This window comes from Bos taurus, chromosome 12 (assembly GCF_002263795.3).
Source record: "Bos taurus isolate L1 Dominette 01449 registration number 42190680 breed Hereford chromosome 12, ARS-UCD2.0, whole genome shotgun sequence".
Taxonomy (NCBI): domain Eukaryota; kingdom Metazoa; phylum Chordata; class Mammalia; order Artiodactyla; family Bovidae; genus Bos; species Bos taurus.
The window spans coordinates 2,321,789-2,340,862 of NC_037339.1; the positions used below are offsets into that span (position 1 = coordinate 2,321,789).

Sequence of the window (19,074 nt, forward strand, 5' to 3'; positions counted from 1 at the left end):
GCTTCTTTGAGATTTATTTTGAAAATATTTTGAATTAATCTAAATGATTAGTCTAATTAAATTTTTGTTTTTCTATTACTGAGTGCATAGTGACCGAGGGCTGCCTTAAAATAAATTGATTTCTTTTTCCCTCCACATACATATGCAAGGTTGGGTTATGAATTATCAGAAGACATTTGCCTTGATGTCCCTCTTTATTGGATTGTCTATTGCTGGTCTCTTTCCTACTGAAGGTGTGGCCTTCTGAGAGCCTTGTGTGTCTCAGGCTTGATGGTGGCTTGAGGCTGTAATTCTTGTCTCATTCACTCTGCTCAGCTCCCACAAAGGAGATGTTGGGTTTCCAGGGCTTTATGTTGGCCCCAGAGCAAATGAAGTTTGAGGCAGGCTTTCCTGTCAAAATTTTTTTCATTCTCTCAGGTCCTGCATTTACTTTAGTCCTTTTTTAGTATCTTTCTTTTGTTTGGCCTCTCAAGAACCTTCTTTATGACTCATCCCTAAATCCCACAAAAAAGAGACCTTTTACCATTTATTCAATTTCCTGTAATGCAGCTGCTGTCCTCTTTGACATGTGCAAAATACTGGGTTTTACGGCAATACTAATTACACTTCATTTTTACTTTTGTTTTCTGAACTATGTTAAAAAAAATAGATACAGAAAAAGAGCAAGGAACAAAATCAGCTGTACTGCTGGAAAATAGAGTGAAAAACAAAACTGGGACTTGAAGGTGAAATGTACTTCTTAACTTCTTTCCACTGAATCATTTACCGTGTTGCCGTAGCTAGAAAGACCAGGAAGCTGCCGGCCAGAGTCCTGTGCGTGTGTGTTTTGTGTACTTCATCAGGTTGATAAATCAGTTCTTCTTGGGGAATATTCTAATAAGGAGATGAAAGGAGTGGCCAGAAGTAAGCCTTAATGTTGTTTTCTGGGAAATATAGAAGAAGACCTCTCCCCCTGTAGAAGTGAGGGAGGGTGGATAATATTCTTATTAATAACATGCTCTAGTTTGTTTTCATTCTCATGATGTTTCAGAATTTTAAATTAAAGACATGAAATATAAAGTTTCTTAAGAAAAAAACCAGCCTTAGAAAAATCAGCAATATGTGCAGATTTACAGTGATAGTCACAGTGATAATTTCTGAAATGGGCAAGAGAAGTAAACGTTTTCCTTGGAGATGTACATTCTTGTAGTCTTCCTGTCTTGCCTTTTCCTGCCTTTTCTCTCTTTCTCTTCCATAGTTATGTCAGGAAGATATGCAATGCAGGTGACTCTGTGTTTTCTTTCCTATGCTGTTCACTACAGTAGCTATCTTATGGCTATTAATTAAAATTTAATGAAAAAAGGCAACATTTCAAGTGCTCAGGAGGCACATGTGGCTAATGACTCCCATGTTGGACAACACGTATGTACTGCTTCTGTTGTATTTTACTAGATAGTGCTGCTTAAATGCTTTGGTTTTTCTGAGTTTTTGTATATATACATAAAGATATCAAACATTTCTTTGATATGTTTATTACATGGTTGCTATGTTCTCAAAGTTATGTTCAGGACTGTGAAAATACATAAGGAATTAAAGTCTGAAAGATTAAAGGGTATTTTTTAAAACCTCCAAGGATGAATGAATACTCATGTAAAGAGAATCAAAGAGTGATATAAGGCAGCGGTCTTCAACGTTTTTGGCACCAGGGACTGGTCATGGAAGACAGTTTTTCCACGGATGGAGGGAAGGCAGTGGTTTGGGGATGATTCATGATTCACATGATTACATGTGTTGTGCAGTTTATTTCTATTATTCTTATATTGTGGTATGTAGTGAGAAGATTAAACAGCTCACTGTAATACAGAGTCAGTGGGAGCCCTGAGCTCAGGTGGTAACTCGAGCCCTGGGGAGTGGCTGTAAAGACAGATGAAGCCTTGCTGGCTCTCCCACTGCTTACCTTCTGCTGGTGCTGGCTGGGGACCCTGACCTAAGGGAGGCTGCCTACACAGGGACTGCTGCCTTAGCAGTATATGGCTAAGGGAGTGGGCTTCATAGCAATGTCCAGAGCCAGAAAGGAAGGGAGAGGCTGGGGTGACAGGCCGTGCTGTAGCTGTGGTCCGTGGTAGCTTTACTGGGGCTGCCTGTAGTCAGGATGAGGGAATCACCAATACGGCACATCCTAGAAGTCATGGAAACATCCTCTTCGGTAGGTTGAACATATTAGTGAGGTGCATGTTTCTTTTAAACGGAATTTTCCTCACAGATGTGCATACTTTGACCTCTTAGAAGCAATTTTTCCAGGTTGTTTTCCAATAAGAAGTCAAAGTGAAAGGTAGGATGTTACTATTCTTTACCTCTTTAGGTACTGCCATATATGTTAGGATATGTCTTTTATTATTTATGTGTAAATGATCATTCAGGATTCATAACTTTTATGATAATATTGCTTATTAAAGAAATATTTGTTGAAAATGACCTCTAATTTTAGGCCATTTTGCTGTTCTTTCTGAAGTGGTTGAAATGAATGAAATATTAATGAAAAATGCCCTGGAAGAAAATAGCTATTAATGTTTTCAGGTGCATACTAACTTGATATTTTTGAAGGGCAAGCTATTACTTCCCAGTGCATTCACAGCCCGTCCAAAGCTGGTGTCATTTTTCTGAGAGCCTCTCTGGAAGACTCAGTGTTCCCCCGTGGTTGGGAGACTTTCTCCTTTGTGTATTGTCATTCATACTGTAGCTTGATTTTGGCTTATTGATATATTAAAATGTATTATAATTATTTGGTTGTGAAGTTAACTTTGCCTGTACTTAAAGCTTTGACTTTGAAGGCAAGGTTAACAATAAAAGTAGAGTACGTTGAAAATAGAGTAATTGCTTTTAACAGAGAAATACATATTTTCTGCACAAGGTGAATAGAGCATATATAGCTCAATTTATACATGAGCTGAAAAGTCCTAGAATTATAAAGTGCTGCCAATGTATTTTAAAATATGTCTCCCAGTCTTTTTAAAATAAAATATAAATTGCTGTTTGAATTGCCAAGATTAATTTAAAAAATCCTATTCAAATATTAAGTCAGTTACAGTATAACATAGGGTCTCAAATTTTGCTTTTAAAATAGAGTAATTTGATATTTAGGCATAAAAGGAATAATGTATGAATGAAAACTAATTATTTGTAAAATCAGGTTGCTCTTTGCTAAGTCACTTCAGTCGTGTCTGACTCTGTGCGACCCCATAGACAGCAGCCCACCAGGCTTCCTGTCCCTGGGATTCTCCAGGCAAGAACACTGGAGTGGGTTGCCATTTCTTTCTCCAATGCATGAAAGTGAAAAGTGAAAGTGAAAAGTGAAAGTGAAGTCGCTCAGTCCTGTCTGACTCTTCACGACCCCATGGACTGCAGCCCACCAGGCTCCTCCATCCATGGGATTTTCCAGGCAAGAGTACTGGAGTGGGGTGCCATTGCCTTCTCCAGGTTACTGTTTAGAAGACTACAAAAAGTTTTATGCCATAACAATTTGGGAAAAATACTGCTATTAATCTGAAACAATTTCTCATGTATCTAGAGACAAAATATAAGAAAATTACTTCTTTCCAATGATAACTGTCTCCATTTTCAGAGAATGTAAACCTTCTGTCTCAAATCTGTAACGGCTATCAGTATGATGTTATTTACTGAATACTTTGGTTTCTTTGGTAAAGATAAATATTTTTAGTGGGAAATTATTGTATTGTAGGCACTAAAGCTTCTAGTTACTTAGTATCCTACATACAAGAAAATTAAATAGTTTAGTTCTGAGACTAATTTTTTGGCCTTGTTACTATGTGTTAAAATATATTGCTGTGTGCATTAAGTAAAGGATTTAAAGTATGATGATCCTTGTGTTGGTATTCCCTGACATATCTGTACATAAAGAAATATGTAATTGTACATAAAGAAAGGCAAGAGAAAGAAGTTTCAATTTTCATGATTCAGAAAACCATATAGAGTAAATGCAGTTTTATATTGCTGCATATTTCTAGTTTTTTTATTACAAAGGGTAATGTACATCAGAAAACAGGTATACTTTTCATATGTTAAACATCCTTTGTGTGTTAAAATTTATAAAAGAAAATTATAAAATTATAAAGATGTATAATTACAAAAGAAAAATATTTTGTTAAAATTTAGAAAAGAAACATTGAATTTTGATTAATTTAAATTTAAATATCCACTTGTTACTTGTGGTTACCCTGTTGGACAGCACTCTTGTAGAGATCTGAAACTCATATAATTTTACCGTGGCGCTTGTTTTGAGCCTTTGCACTCTTACGTGTAGACATGGCTGCTCCCTTTATCATGCTGTGAAATTCCGAGGTGGGGGGTAAACTGTTCCACTGTTGTAGAGCCTTGATATGGGGCTCAGAAGAGAAGATCAGAGGCAGGTTAAATAAACTTCATAGTAATGAAAGAATAGGGAAATTCAAGCGTGAAAGGAAGTGACATGAGCCTGGCTTGCTCGTTCTTCAGGATCGAGGGCAGGTATTTGCGTGTTTCTGTGGACCTTCCTGTTACAAAGCTAGAAGAGATGCAGGTGCTTCTCCTGGTTCTCACACTGCTGAGAGTCCGTCTGGAGAGGAATGTCTTAACAAACATCAAAGAGTAAATGGTACCATCAGGTGTGATCTCAGTAAGTTCTTAGGTATGTGGTATGGATAACATGCCCCTAGAGTACAGCAGAGGGTGTATTAATCTACCTGGGTGAGGTCCCACAGTACCAAGAGGCATACTGGGGAAGGATGTAGAGAATAGAAGTTAATGAAACAAAAGAGGTCATCAGTCCAGAAAAAATAAGGGACCCACAGTGAAGCTTTTAGGTGGAAGCTGGTCAGACTCTATAGTCTGTGATGCCATCCAACCATCTCATCTGTCATCCCCTTCGCCTCCTGCCTTCAACCTTTCTCAACATCAGGGTCTTTTCCAATGAGTTGACTCTTCATGTTAGGTTGGCCAAAGTATTGGAGTTTCAGCCTTAGCATTTGTCCTTCCAATGAATGTTCAGGACTGATCTCCTTAAGGATTGACTGGTTTGATCTCCTTGCAGTCCAAGGGACTCTCAGGAGTCTTCTCCAACACCACAGTTCAAAAGCATCAGTTCTTCAGTGCTCAGACTTCTTTATGGTCCAACTCTCACATCTGAACATGACTACTGAAAAAACCATAGCTTTGACTGTACAGACCTTTCTTGGCGACGTGATGTCTCTCCTTTTTAATATGCTGTCTAGGTTTGTCATACCCATCTTCTAAGGAACAAGCATCTTTTAATTTCATGGCTGCAGTCACTGTCCGCAGTGATTTTGCAGCCCAAGAAAATAAAGTCTGTCACTATATCCATTTTTTCCCCATCTATTTGCCATGAAGTAATGGGACTGGATGCCATGATCTTCATGATCATGAGGATGTCATGATGTCCTCTTTCACCTTTATCAAGAAGCTCTTTAGTTCTTCTTCGCTTTCTGCCATTAGGGTGATATCATCTGCATATCTGAGATTGTTGATACTTCTCCTGACAATCTTGATTCCAGCTTATGATTCCTCTAGCCCAGCATTTTGCATGATGTACTCTGCATATAAGTTAAATAAGAAGCATAACAATATACAGCCTTGTCATACTCCTTTCCCAGTTTTGAACCAGTCCCTTGTCTGGGTCTAACTGTTGCTTCTTTGAGCCAATGGAGAAACTTAAATTAGCCAGAGTTCAAACAAGAAGGATGCTACTGGGAGGGATTGGGGGCAGAAGAATAAGGGGATGACAGAGGATGAGACAGCTGGATGGCATCACCGATGGCATCACCGACTCGATGCACATGAGTTTGGGTGAACTCCGGGAGTTGGTGATGGACAGGGAGGCCTGGCGTGCTGCAATTCATGGGGTCACAAAGAGTCGGACACGACTGAGCGACTGAACTAAACTGAACTGAACCAAGAAGGAAACTTGAATTGATCCTTGAAAGATGAGATCATTCCATTTGTTACAGAAGAGGCAATTCTGTAGAGGGGAGCCTTGTGAGTGAAGCTAGGAATGACCTTGATAGAATCAAGGGCAGATTATGAACTTAATAATTAAGTTTATGAATTGATCTGATGTAGTGGAGAAGTATTGAGCAGTAGTGGCGAGTATTTAGAATGGGAGCAAATAATGGAAGGTCTGAAATGTGGTAACAGTTTTTCTTTCCATGTATGTTGGCTGTCAAATTAGTTTGTACTTGAAATGAATAATTTAGTTAATGCTTTCCTAAAGAAAAATACGTTTGATACTAAGAAATTTACTTACTAACACTTAAACTATCTGATAGTTTTAAACTATTTCATTTTCTGCAGTCTGTTTCTTTTAATGGTTGACAAGTTTTGAATGGAGCGCATAGGGGTATGTGTGTATGTGTTCAGTCGCTCAGTCACGTGCAACTCTTTGTGACCCCCTGAGCTGTAGCCCACCAGTTACTCTGTCCATAGGATTTTCCAGGGAAGACTACTAGAGTGGGTTGCCATTTCCTACTCCAAGGGATCTTCCTGATCCAGGGATGGAAGTGTCTTTTATGTCTCCTGCATTAGCGGGTGGATTCTTTGCCACTGCACCACCTGGGAAGCTCACCCAATGGTATATATTATTTTAAATCCATAGTTCTCTTCCTGCGGTTTCATCTGAAGATAAAGAACTCATGTTTCTTGTATAAGGTGGTTCATTTTTTCATCATTGCAGTTAGTCTGCTTTTCTTTTAAGTTTATCTGTAATACTTTCTCTGAGCATTTTATCCCCTTTAATATATTGTAGCTAAAATAACTATGAGAATGGGTTATTCACTTTGTTTCTTCATTATCTCATCTAATATTAGAGGGGGGTGAATAGTTTTAAGTACATAATTTCTTTAAAAGTTAATTCCTAGAAAATATGCATATTAATTGTTTGTATTTTGAAGTTTGGTATGTTTTACAGTCAGAGCATTATTTAGTTCCTGAATTCCCTGTCTGCCTGTATAATATAGTGTAGATTTTGTGGATAGACTATTGAATGGGATGTGGGTGTGTTTGTTTTGCCCTGCTGGGCATGTTAATTGCCTTGTACTCTCCCCTAGAACTCTTCATCTTAAGTGTTAATATTTAGTCACCTTGCTAAGAGTGGGTGAGAATGAAAGCTTAAAATAAGCTATAATTATATTCAGCATTGGTGATATAGTGCTCTGACAGAGGAATATAAATTGGATCTGGATATTATACATATTAAAACTGACCTTCTAAGTTTAAGATCTGAAATTTGTTTCTTTGTTACATGTGGCCAGTAATATATTTTTTCCTCTTTCAAGAACTCCTTATATTGATTTTTAGCAAAATAATTTTGTATTTCCCTAGGCATTAGTGGAAAATTATTATTTTTGGTAAGTAAAACATAGTGTCTTACAGCAAAAAGTATAAATTCTTGCCTGGAAAATAAACAGTACACAAAAGCAAAATGAAAGAGAAATGAACAGCATCACCTGTGTGCAAAGACACTGTAACTGCTGGGTGGAAGTGGGGGTGGATAAGGAAGCGCCCTTGTTTACTGCCGTGGGGCTCATTTAAAAGTGTTGGTAAAGTAGGGAACCATAAACTGAACGATTCATGTATACCCTTAGTGGGGTTTTTTTTGATTCACAACATCAGCCTGCATTTTGCTCCTGGACATGAGGCGTGGAGCCCAGAGCTCTTCTTGCGGGGACACGGGCTGCCTGCCCGAGCCACAGCTGTGTCGTTGTCCTCGTGGCGGTGTTGTCTGTGGAGCAGAACTGTGAGGGCTCTGCAGAGCAACCTGAGTATACAGTCCTTACTCTTAAAGAAAACTTCTCTTTGATCTCTCCCAGTAAGTTTACACTTGTGTCTACACCTACTTCTATGGCACTTTTTAAATGTCATCTTTTAAAAAGTGTTTGCAAAGCATTAGACTTAGTTTTCATAGAAACAGCAACTCTTCCCAATGATTTGTTGTCTGTGTAATTTAGATTATATAATAAGAAGTGCAGCTTGCAAAAATGGGTTTGGAAACAAATCCAACTGATTCTTAGTGGGAGCAGAAGTGTGTGGATGTAGGGAGTGTTCATTTTGCCATGGATGTTAGCCTGTATTTCAGACATGAAGAGGAAGCCAGTAGGTAAGTAAGTGAGCTGATTGGGTAGGAGATAATTAACAATGTGTTTGTGTGGCTCTGCATACATGACTCATTTCCAAAATATGAACAAGAACATGTACTTTTGAAAAAAGTAGAAAATATCATATTACCCTATGGTAAAATACCATATTACCATATCTACTTTTTAAACTTCACATATGTTAGCATATTTCCATAGCAAGTTTGTAGGCATAAAAGTTTCTTTGATTAAGGATTTTTTCCTAGCCCATGCCATGTTCAGTAGTTATCTTACCTGCTGCTTTAGCATCCTTTTTTTTATGTTTGTCCTAAAGCTTATTTTAATTGTTTTTCCTTCAAATTTCTGCCATCAAATCTTTGTCCCCTATTATGTTTATTTTGTCTACTCTTATCACCCTTTTTCTTTTTTAATTCTTCTGCAATCACTGTTTTACTGTTCAGAGTTATTTATAAACTGGTCTTGAATTGAGCCTTTTAATGGTTCTTTTCGGTTTTTATTTGAGCTCACTTGAGCAGTTGATCCCTGCCTCTTATCTATTTTCTCTTTCCACATGATTTGTATTTTTAAAAATATTTTTTATTGAAGTATAGTTGCTTTACAATGTTGTGTTAGTTTCTGGTGTGTTCCTTAGGATTTATTAGGTCATCTTCACTGTCTTTTCTCAGGTGCCTTGGTTGAGAGTTTCTTTGTATTCTCACATGTTAACTGTAGATGCTTCAGACTTGTGTTTCTAAGAAGACAGAGTAGATACACTTTTACCTATTCCTCCCACTAGGCATAACTAAAAGAATAAGACATTGTATGTGAAATAAATCCCTAGTGACATATAGGCTAGGAATCTTGGGACCCAAGAGATAACATGAAGGTGAGCTCTCTGGATTTTCTTTTGCCTCTTCTACCCCAACTTTGGACCTAAAGAAGTCAGCAAGCTAGAAACACCAGTAAGCACAGACAGAATTCCGATAAAAGGCTGCTGTTTACTCTTAAGCCAAAGGGCCATGAAAAGGCAGCTGGCAAGATAGAAAGCTATGATACTAACCGGTGCAGGCCTTCTGAGGACCACAGAGGACAACCCTTGCCTCACCCAGCCCTCCATCAGAGCCTGCTAGAGCCCTGGACTCAGAGCCCCAGGCCGCAGGAACGCGGAGCTCGTCTCTCCCCACTGTGGGGGCGCCATAGGACGTCACGGAGAGTCAGAACTGTCTCCACAGTCCAGTAGTCACAAGCTCGCTCTCCTCTCCACCTCCCATGTTGGTGGAAGTTCCGTGCAGAGCATGGAAGAGGCAGTCCTGTCTCTCCCTGCCAGAGAGGTGCCACGGAGGGCAGGTGGGGAACCCACGCTCCCACCTGGTCAAGCACCTCTCCCCTGAGTGGAGGCCAGGCGCGGAGCCTGGGCTGAGTTCCCAGCCGGCAGAGTTGGTGTGCCGCCTCTCCGTCCTCTACTGGAGCAGTGTCACAGGGAGCCAGCCTGGAAACAAGAGGATTAAAGAGGTCAAAATCTCCTAGCTTGATACCCAAGTTTCTCAGATTCAGTATAAAATCGTCATCCCAAGAAGTAAGATATCAGACTGAATGAAAAAAGACAGTTTGTAGATACCAGCACTGAGGTGACATAAATACTGGAATTATCTGACAAGGATTTTTAAAGCAGCCATCATAAAACTATTCTAGTTAGCAATTATACACATGCTGAAACAAACGAAAAAAATGAAAAGTCTCAGCAAAGAAATAGAAACTTTATTCTTCTTTGAAGATCCAAATGGAAACTGTGTAAGTGAAAAATACAGTGATTGAAATTAAAGAAAAAATAGTTTACTGGAGGGGGCTCAATAGCAAAATTTAGGGATGAGGGGAAAGAATTGGTGAACTGCAGTGTAGAATACTTAAAATTAAAAATTACCTAATCTGAATAATAAAGAGAAAAATAAATAAATAGATGAAAAGAACAGAGTCGTAGGGGCCTATGGTACTATTATCAAAGGTCTAAATTTTCTGTCTTTAGCGTCCTGGAAGGATTTGAGAAAGAGAGCAGGATAAAAAAAATTGCTTGAAGAAATGGTGACTGTATACTCCTCAAATTTGGCAAAAGACATCAACTTAAAGATTAAAGAAATTGAATGAGCCAGAAGTGGGATAAACCCAAAGAAATTCACACTAAGACACATCATAGTGAAACTTCTGAAAACTAAGGGCAGAGAAAAAAGTCTTGAAAGCAGCAAGAAATTACACTTTAGTTATGGGAAAAAACAATTTCAATGACTTTGGATTTCTCATTAAACTGTGAAGGCCAAAAACAAGTGGTGAAAGTTTTGTGTGAAGAAAGGAAATAACAATCAGCTCAGAATCTTACATGCTGTGAAAATATCCTTCAGTAGTGAAGGAAAATCAAGACATACTCAAAGGGAAGAAAACCAAGAGAATCTTTAGCCAGCAAACTTACCTAAGAAAATGAGCAAAGTATGTTTTCTACATAGAAAGGAAAAACTAGAAGAAGGAGCCTTGGGATATTAGGTAGAAGAAAAGAAAACTGTAAGTAAAGGTAACAGTCAATACAATATACTTTCCTTCTCTTGATGTTTATAAACTTGATGGTAGAAGCCAAATTTATAACACTGTCTGATGCCATTCTAAATTTGTGAGGAAGAAATACTTAAAAAACAATGATTCTATAATGGGAAGAGTAAAGGGAGGAAACTGCAGACTGGGTGGCTTAAACAACACATTTATTTTCTCACAGTTCTGGGGGCTAGCAGCCAACAGGGTTGGTTTCTCCTGAGGCCCCTTTCCTTGACCTGTGGATGCCTGCTGTCTTACCGCGTCTGTACTTGGCCCTTCCTCTGCATCCTTGGTGTCTCCTCCTCTTAGAAGGACACTAGTCATACTGGATTAGGGCCCTCCCCTTATGACCTTGTTTAATTACTCCTTAAAAGACTGTATCTCCAAATGGAATCACATTGTGGTTTTGGGCTTCAGCGTATGAGTTTTGAGGGACACTTTTCCATCTGTGGTGGTCTTCCCTGGTGGCTCAGATAAAGCGTCTGCCTGCAATGCAGGAAACCTGGGCTCAAACTCTGGGTCAGGAAGATCCCCTGGAGAAGGAAATGGCAACCCACTCCAGTACTCTTGCCTGGAGAATCCCATGGAGGGTGGAGCCTGGTAGATTACAGTCCATGGGGTTGCAAAGAGTCGGACACAACTGAGGGACTTCACTTTCACTTTTCCATCCATAACAGTAGGGAAGATTTCTATAATTCATTCAGACTTGTGAAGTGATGACACCAAGAAAAAATGTGATTACATTATGACGTAACATCTAGAGCAGTCACTTCAAAGGGCAATACAAAGAGATATACATAAAAACACAGTAGGTAAATCAAAATGGAATGTGAACAAATGCAAATAAACTGTGGGAAAGCAGGAAAAGGAAGATAAAGTGAACAAACAAAAGCCAAGAAATGGTAGAATGAAGCACTAACACATCAACAATTATATTATGTGTAAATGGTTATATGCTAATTAAAGGAGATTTGCAGAGTTGATTAAAAATATCACTAGTTATATATTTTCTATCAGAAATTTACTTCAAATATATTTATATAGGCAAATGGAAAGTAAAAAATATTATACATATATATATAAATATTAATAAAAAAGCACTTGTGGCTATTTTAATATAATTTAGACCTCAGAGTAAAGAAATAAAAGAGATTGATTGTATATAATGAGTCATACCACCAAAAGCGCAATCCTAAACATGTATGTGTCAAATCACAGATGTGTAAAACACAAGAAGCAAGAAGAAAAAGGAAGAACTGAAAGGAAAAATGGATAAATCCACAATTAGATTTGGAGACTTCACAATTCAGTTAACAATTGATACAACACATGAACAGAAAACCACTGAGGGTATATAAGAAACTCAACACCGCCATCAAGCAAAAGTATATATTTATAGGAGACTCCATCCAGTGGTAGCAGAATTCCTTCTTATTATCACTGAACATATACCAAGACAGACCATGTCTTGGGCTAGAGAGCAAACAAACCTCATCACATTTAAAAAAAAGTGAAATCATATCAAATGTGTTTTCTCACCAAAATGGTCTCAAATTAGAAAGATAACACGAAGCTCTCTGAACATCTGGAAAGTAAACAACAATAGCAAGTAATACACTTCCACATAGTTCTTGGGTCAAAGAAGATGTCTTAAAGGAAATTAAAAATAAATACCCAACTTAATGAAAATGAGAATTGTTGTTGTTTGATCACCAAGTTGTGTCCGACTCTTTGTGACCCCATGGACTGTAGCATGCCAGGCTCCTCTGTCCTTCACTATCTCCCAGAGTTTGCTCCAATTTGTGTCTATTCAGTCAGTGATGCCATCTAGCCATCTCATCCTCTGCTACCCCTTTCTCCTTTTGCATTCAGTCCAGCATCAGGGTCTTTTCCAGTGAGTTGGCTGTTGGCATCAGGTGGCCAAAATATTGGAACTTCAGCTTCAGCAGGAGTCCTTCCAATGAATATTCAGGGTTGATTTCCTTTAGGATGGACTGGTTTGATCTTGTAGTCCAGGGGACTCTCAAGGATCTTCTCCAGCATTATAATTTGAAATCATCGGATTCTTTATTACTTTAGCCTTCTTTATGATCCAATTCTCATATCTGTACATGACTTCTGGAAAAACCATAGCTTTGACTAAACAGACCTTTGTCAGCAAGGTGATGTCTCTGCTTTTTAATACACTGTTTACATTTATCATGTGGGCTTTAAAGGTGCCTCAGTGGTAAAGAATCTGCCTGCCAGTGCAGGAGATGCAGGAGACATGAATTTGATCTCTGGGTTGGAAAGATCCCCTGGAGAGGGAAATAGTAACCCACTGTAGTATTCTTGCCTAGAAAACCCCGTGGACTGGAGCCTGATGGGCTACGGTCCATTGTGTCACGGAGTCAGACATGACTGACCAACTGAGTATACTTAGAGCTAGGTTTGTTATGTCTTTCCTTCTGAGGAGCAAGCATCTTTTAAATTTTGCATCCTCAGTGGTTCTGGAGCCCAAGAAAATAAAATCTGACACTGCTTCCAATTTTCCCCCTTCTATTTGCCAGGAAGTGATGGGGGCAGTTGCCATAATCTTAGTTTTTTGAATATTGAGTTTTAAACCAGCTTTTTCATTCTCTTCTTTTACCTTCATCAAGAGGCTCCTTAGTTCCTCTTCACTTTCTGCCATTAGAGTGGTGTTATCTGCATACATGGAACAACAGACTGGTTCCAAATACGAAAAGGAGTACGTCAAGGCTGTATATTGTCACCCTGTTTATTTAACTTATATGCAGAGTACATCATGAGAAATGCTGGACTGGAAGAAACACAAGCTGGAATCAAGATTGCTGGGAGAAATATCAATAACCTCAGATATGCAGATGACACCACCCTTATGGCAGAAAGTGAAGAGGAACTCAAAAGCCTCTTGATGAAAGTGAAAGAGGAGAGTGAAAAAATTGGCTTAAAGCTCAGCATTCAGAAAACTAAGATCATGGCATCCGGTCCCACCACTTCATGGGAAATAGATGGGGAAGCAGTGGAAACAGTGTCAGACTTTATTTTTCTGGGCTCCAAAATCACTACAGATGGTGACTGCAGCCATGAAATTAAAAGACGCTTACTCCTTGGAAGGAAAGTTATGACCAACCTAGATAGCATATTCAAAAGCAGAGACATTACTTTGCCAACAAAGGTCCGTCTAGTCAAGGCTATGGTTTTTCCTGTGGTCGTGTATGGATGTGAGAGTTGGACTGTGAAGAAGGCTGAGCACTGAAGAATTGACGCTTTTGAACTGTGGTGTTGGAGAAGACTCTTGAGAGTCCCTTGGACTGCAAGGAGATCTAACCAGTCCATTCTGAAGGAGATCAGCCCTGGGATTTCTTTGGAAGGAATGATGCTAAAGCTGAAACTCCAGTACTTTGGCCACCTCATGCGAAGAGTTGACTCATTGGAAAAGACTCTGATGCTGGGAGGGATTGGGGGCAGGAGGAGAAGGGGACGACAGAGGATGAGATGGCTGGATGGCATCACTGACTCGATGGATGTGGGTCTGAGTGAACTCAGAGTTGGTGATGGACAGGGAGGCGTGGCGTGCTGCGATTCATGGGGTTGCAAAGAGTCGGACACGACTGAGCGACTGATCTGATCTGCATACAACATGAAAATGCAACATTAAAAATTTTGTGGGACACATCTAAAGTAGTACTGAGACAGAAATTTATAGCACTGAACACATACATTAGAAACAAGGAGAAGCCTCAAACCAGTAATTTTAGGTAACACCTTAAGAATCAAAAAAAAACCCAACAAAATGAAAATTCCCTGGTGGTGCACCGGTTAGGAATCTGCTGAGAGTGCGAATTTAATTCCTAGTTGGGGAACTAAAATCCCATAAACTTTGCCGCAAGGCCAAATAAATAAATAAATAAAGGAGCACATAAGCTCAAAGTAAGCAAAAGGAGGGAAATAATAAATAGTAGAAATCAATTAAATTGAAAGCAGAAAAACAATAGAGTAAGTCAGTGAAAGAAGGAGCTAGTTTTTTGGAGAGATTGATAAAATTGACAAGCCTTTATTAATGTTAATGAGGGAAGAAAGAGAAGACAAATTACTAATACCAGCAGTGAAGCAGAGTATCACTACAGGCCGTACATCAAGAAGGTAATAGGGGAATGCTACAAACAACTGTAAACACACAAATTTGACTAGTTAAGATGAAAAAGACTGATTCTTTGAAAAGCATGAAGTACTACAGCATACCCAAGATGAGACAGAAAATCTGAATAGACCTCTATTAAGGAAACTGAATTACTAATTTAAAATTCCTTGAAAGAGCAAGTACAGATGATTTCGCTGGAGAATTCTACCAAACATTTGAAGAAAATAGTATTATTTCTACAGTCTCTTGCAGAAAATACAAAAGCAGGAAACAGTTTGCAATTTGTTTTATAAAGTTTGCACAGATAGCAAAAAGAAAAAGACAATAAGACAAAACAAAAAGAAACCCCCTACTTTTACATAGCAGTGTCCATCATGAATAGAGACACACAAATCCTTTTTGTAATATACAAAGTTAGAGAAAAAGAGTCACATGATCATATCAATCAATGCTGACAAAGCATTTGACAAAACCCAACACCTATTTCATGATAAAAACTCTCAGTAAAATAAGAACAGGTGTTATGGATTGGATTGTGTTTCCCAGAAAGATGTGTTTAAATTCTAATTGGCGCCTTAGAATGTGACTTTATTGCAGATGTAGTCTTTTATTGGCTTCCCTGGTAATCAGCTAAGACAGTAAAGAATCCGCCTGCAATGTAGGAGATGTGGGTTTGATCCCTGAGTTGGGAGCATCTCCTGGAGAAGGGAATGGCCACCACCCCAGCATTCGTTCCTGTGAAATCCCATGGACAGAGGAGCCTGGTGGGTGTCCATGGGGTCACAAAGAGTTAGACACGACTGAGCGACTAGCACTTCTACTTTTTAATCCCATATAAGTGGTGTCCTTATAAGAAAATAAGAGACACAGAGAGCACACAATGTGATGACAGGATGGGCCTAGATTAACAGTTACACCAGAAGCTAAGAGGAGGCAGGGAGAATTCTCGCCATAGCCTCAGAGGGAGTCTGATTCTGCTCTGACAGTTTAATTTTGAGTGTCCATCCTCCAGAACTATGAGAATAATTTGTTATTTTAAGTCACCCACTGTGTGACACTTTGTTATAGCAATCGTAGGAAACTAGTGCATAGGGGTACTTTAACTTGATAACATGAGTCTACAAAAAAGGCTTAGAGCTATCAATACTGTCGTATTTAATGGTGAAAAACTGAATGATTTTCCCTGTGATTTGGTGCAAAGTAGGGACATTCCCTCTTACACTCTTAATCAACTAGAAGTTCTAGCCAGAGCAGTGAGGCCACAAATGAAATAGAATACATATGAATCAGAAAAGAAGAAATAAAGTTGTCCATTTTGGAGATGACATAATTATTTACACAAAGTTCAAGAACTAATTTGAACTGAGTTCAGCAAGATTACAGGATTCAAGATAAAAACCAGTGTGTTTTGCAAGAGGAAAGTTTTAGAGCTCTGCTGTACAACTGTGGGGGTGCAGTTGACAGTAGAGTACTAGGCACCTAAACATTCTGAGAGTTGTTGTTCAGTCACTCAGTTGTGTCCAACTCTGTTCAACCCCATGGACTTCGGCATGCCAGGCTTCCCTGTCCTTCACCATCTCCTGAAGTTTGCTCAACTTATGTCCATTGAGTCAGTGATGCCCTCAAACTATCTCATCCTCCATCTCCCCCTTCTCGTCCTGCCTTCAGTCTTTCCCCAAATCAGGGATCTTTTCCAATGAGTTGGCTCTTCTCGTCAGGTGACCAAAGTATTGGAGCTTCAGCTTCAGCATCTGCCCTTCCAATGAATATCCAGGACTGATTTCCTTTACGATTGACTGCTTTGATCTCCTTGCAGTCCAAGGGACTCTGAACGGTCTTCTCCAACACGACAGTTCAAAAGGATCAATCTTCAGTGCTTAGCTTCTTTTATGGTTCAACTCTCCGATCCATATGTGACTACTGGAAAGACCGTCACTGTGACTATGTGGAACTTTGTAAGCAAAGTAATGCGTCTGCTTTTTAATACAATCTCTAGGTATGTCATAGCTTTTCTTCCAAGGACAAATTTTTTTTTAATTTCATGACTGCGGTTACCATACGCAGTGATTTTGGAGCCCAAGAAAAGAAAGTCTTTCACTGTTTCCCCATCTATTTGCCATAAAGTGAAAGGAGATCAGCCCTGGGTGTTCTTTGGAAGGAATGATGCTAAAGCTGAAACTCCAGTACTTTGGCTATCTCATGCAAAGAGTTGACTCATTGGAAAAGACTCTGATGCTGGGAGGGATTGGGGGCAGGAGGAGAAGGGCACGACAGAGGATGAGATGGCTGGATGGCATCACTGACTCGATGGACGTGAGTTTGAGTGAACTTCGGGAGATGGTGATGGACAGGGAGGCCTGGCATGCTGCGATTCATGGGGTTGCAAAGAGTCGGACATGACTGAGCGACTGAACTGAACTGAACTGAACCGATGGCATAAGATAGATGCCTTGATCTTATTTTTTGAACGTTGAGTTTTAAGCCAGCTTTTTCACCTCTTAGATCTTCATCAAGAGGCTTTTTAGTTCTTCTTCACTTTCTGCCATAAGGCTATTGTCATCTGCCTATCTCAGGTTATTGATATTTCTCCCGGCAGTCTTGATTCCAGCTTGTCCTTCATCCAGCCCAGCGTTTGGCATGATGTATTCTGCATCTAAGTTAAATAAGCAGGGTGACAATATACAGCCTTGATGTACTCCTTTCCCAGCTTTGAACCAGTCCATTGTTCCATGTCTGGTTCTAACTGTTGCTTCTTGACCTGCATACAGTTTTCTCAGGAGGCAGGCAAGGTAGTCTGGTATTCTATTCTAAGAATTTCCCACAGTTTATTGTGAGCCACAAAGTCAGAGGCTTTAGCATAGTTAATGAAGCAGAAAAAGATGTTTTTCTGGAATTCTCTTGCTTTTTCTGTGATCCAAAGGATGATGGCAATTTGATCACTGGTCCCTCTGCCTTTCCTAAATCCAGCTTGTACGACCCAGATAATCATGATGGTGTGATCATTCACCTAGAGCCACACATCCTGGAATTGGAAGTCAAGTGGGCCTTAGAAAGCATCACTACAAACAAAGCTAGTGGAGGTGATAGAATTCCAGTTGAGCTATTTCAATCCTGAAAGTTGATGCTGTGAAAGTGCTGCACTCAATGTGCCAGCAAATTTGGAAAACTCAGCAGTGGCCACAGGACTGGAAAAGGTCAGTTTTCATTCCAATCCCAAAGAAAGGCAATGCCAAAGAATACTCAAACTACCACACAATTGCATTCATCTCACACGCTAGTAAAATAACGCTCAAAATTCTCCAAGCCAGGCTTCAGCAACATGTGAACCGTGAAATTCCTGATGTTCAAGCTGGTTTTAGAAGAGGCAGAGGAACCAGAGATCAAATTGCCCACATCTGCTGGATCATCAAAAAAGCAAGAGAGTTCCAGAAAAACATCTATTTCTGCTTTCTTGACTATGCCAAAGCCTTTGACTGTGTGGATCACAACAAACTGTGGAAAATTCTGAAAGAGATGGGAATACCAGACCACCTGCCTCTTGAGAAATTTGTATGCAGGTCAGGAAGCAACAGTTAGAACTGGACATGGAACAACAGACTGGTTCCAAATAGGAAAAGGAGTACGTCAAGGCTGTATATTGTCACCCTGCTTATTTAACTTCTATGCAGAGTACATCATGAGAAACGCTGGGTTGGAAGAAGCATAAGCTGGAATAAAGATTGCCGGGAGAAATATCAGTAACCTTAGATATGCAGATGACACCACCCTTATGGCAGAAAGTGAAGAGGAACTCAAGAGCCTCTTGATGAAAGTGAAAGAGGAGAGTGAAAAAGTTGGCTTAAAGCTCAACATTCAGAAAACTAAGATCATGGCATCCGGTCCCACCACTTCATGGGAAATAGATGGGGAAACAGTGGAAACAGTGTCAGACTTTGTTTTTTGGGTCTCCAAAATCATTGCAGATGGTGACTGCAGCCATGAAATTAAAAGACGCTTACTCCTTGGAAGGAAAGTTATGACCAACCTAGATAGCATATTCAAAAGCAGAGACATTACTTTGCCAACAAAGGTTCGTCTAGTCAAGGCTATGGTTTTTCCTGTGGTCATGTATGGATGTGAGAGTTGGACTGTGAAGAAGGCTGAGCGCTGAAGAATTGATGCTTTTGAACTGTGGTGTTGGAGAAGACTCTTGAGAGTCCCTTGGACTGCAAGGAGATCCAACCAGTTCATTCT

At 39.5% G+C, this 19,074-nt stretch overlaps 1 protein-coding gene across 1 annotated transcript in view; it reads left to right on the forward strand.

The window, feature by feature from the left end:
• Positions 1-19,074, forward strand: part of DIAPH3 (diaphanous related formin 3) — a 563,614-nt gene that overhangs the window by 140,955 nt on the left and 403,585 nt on the right.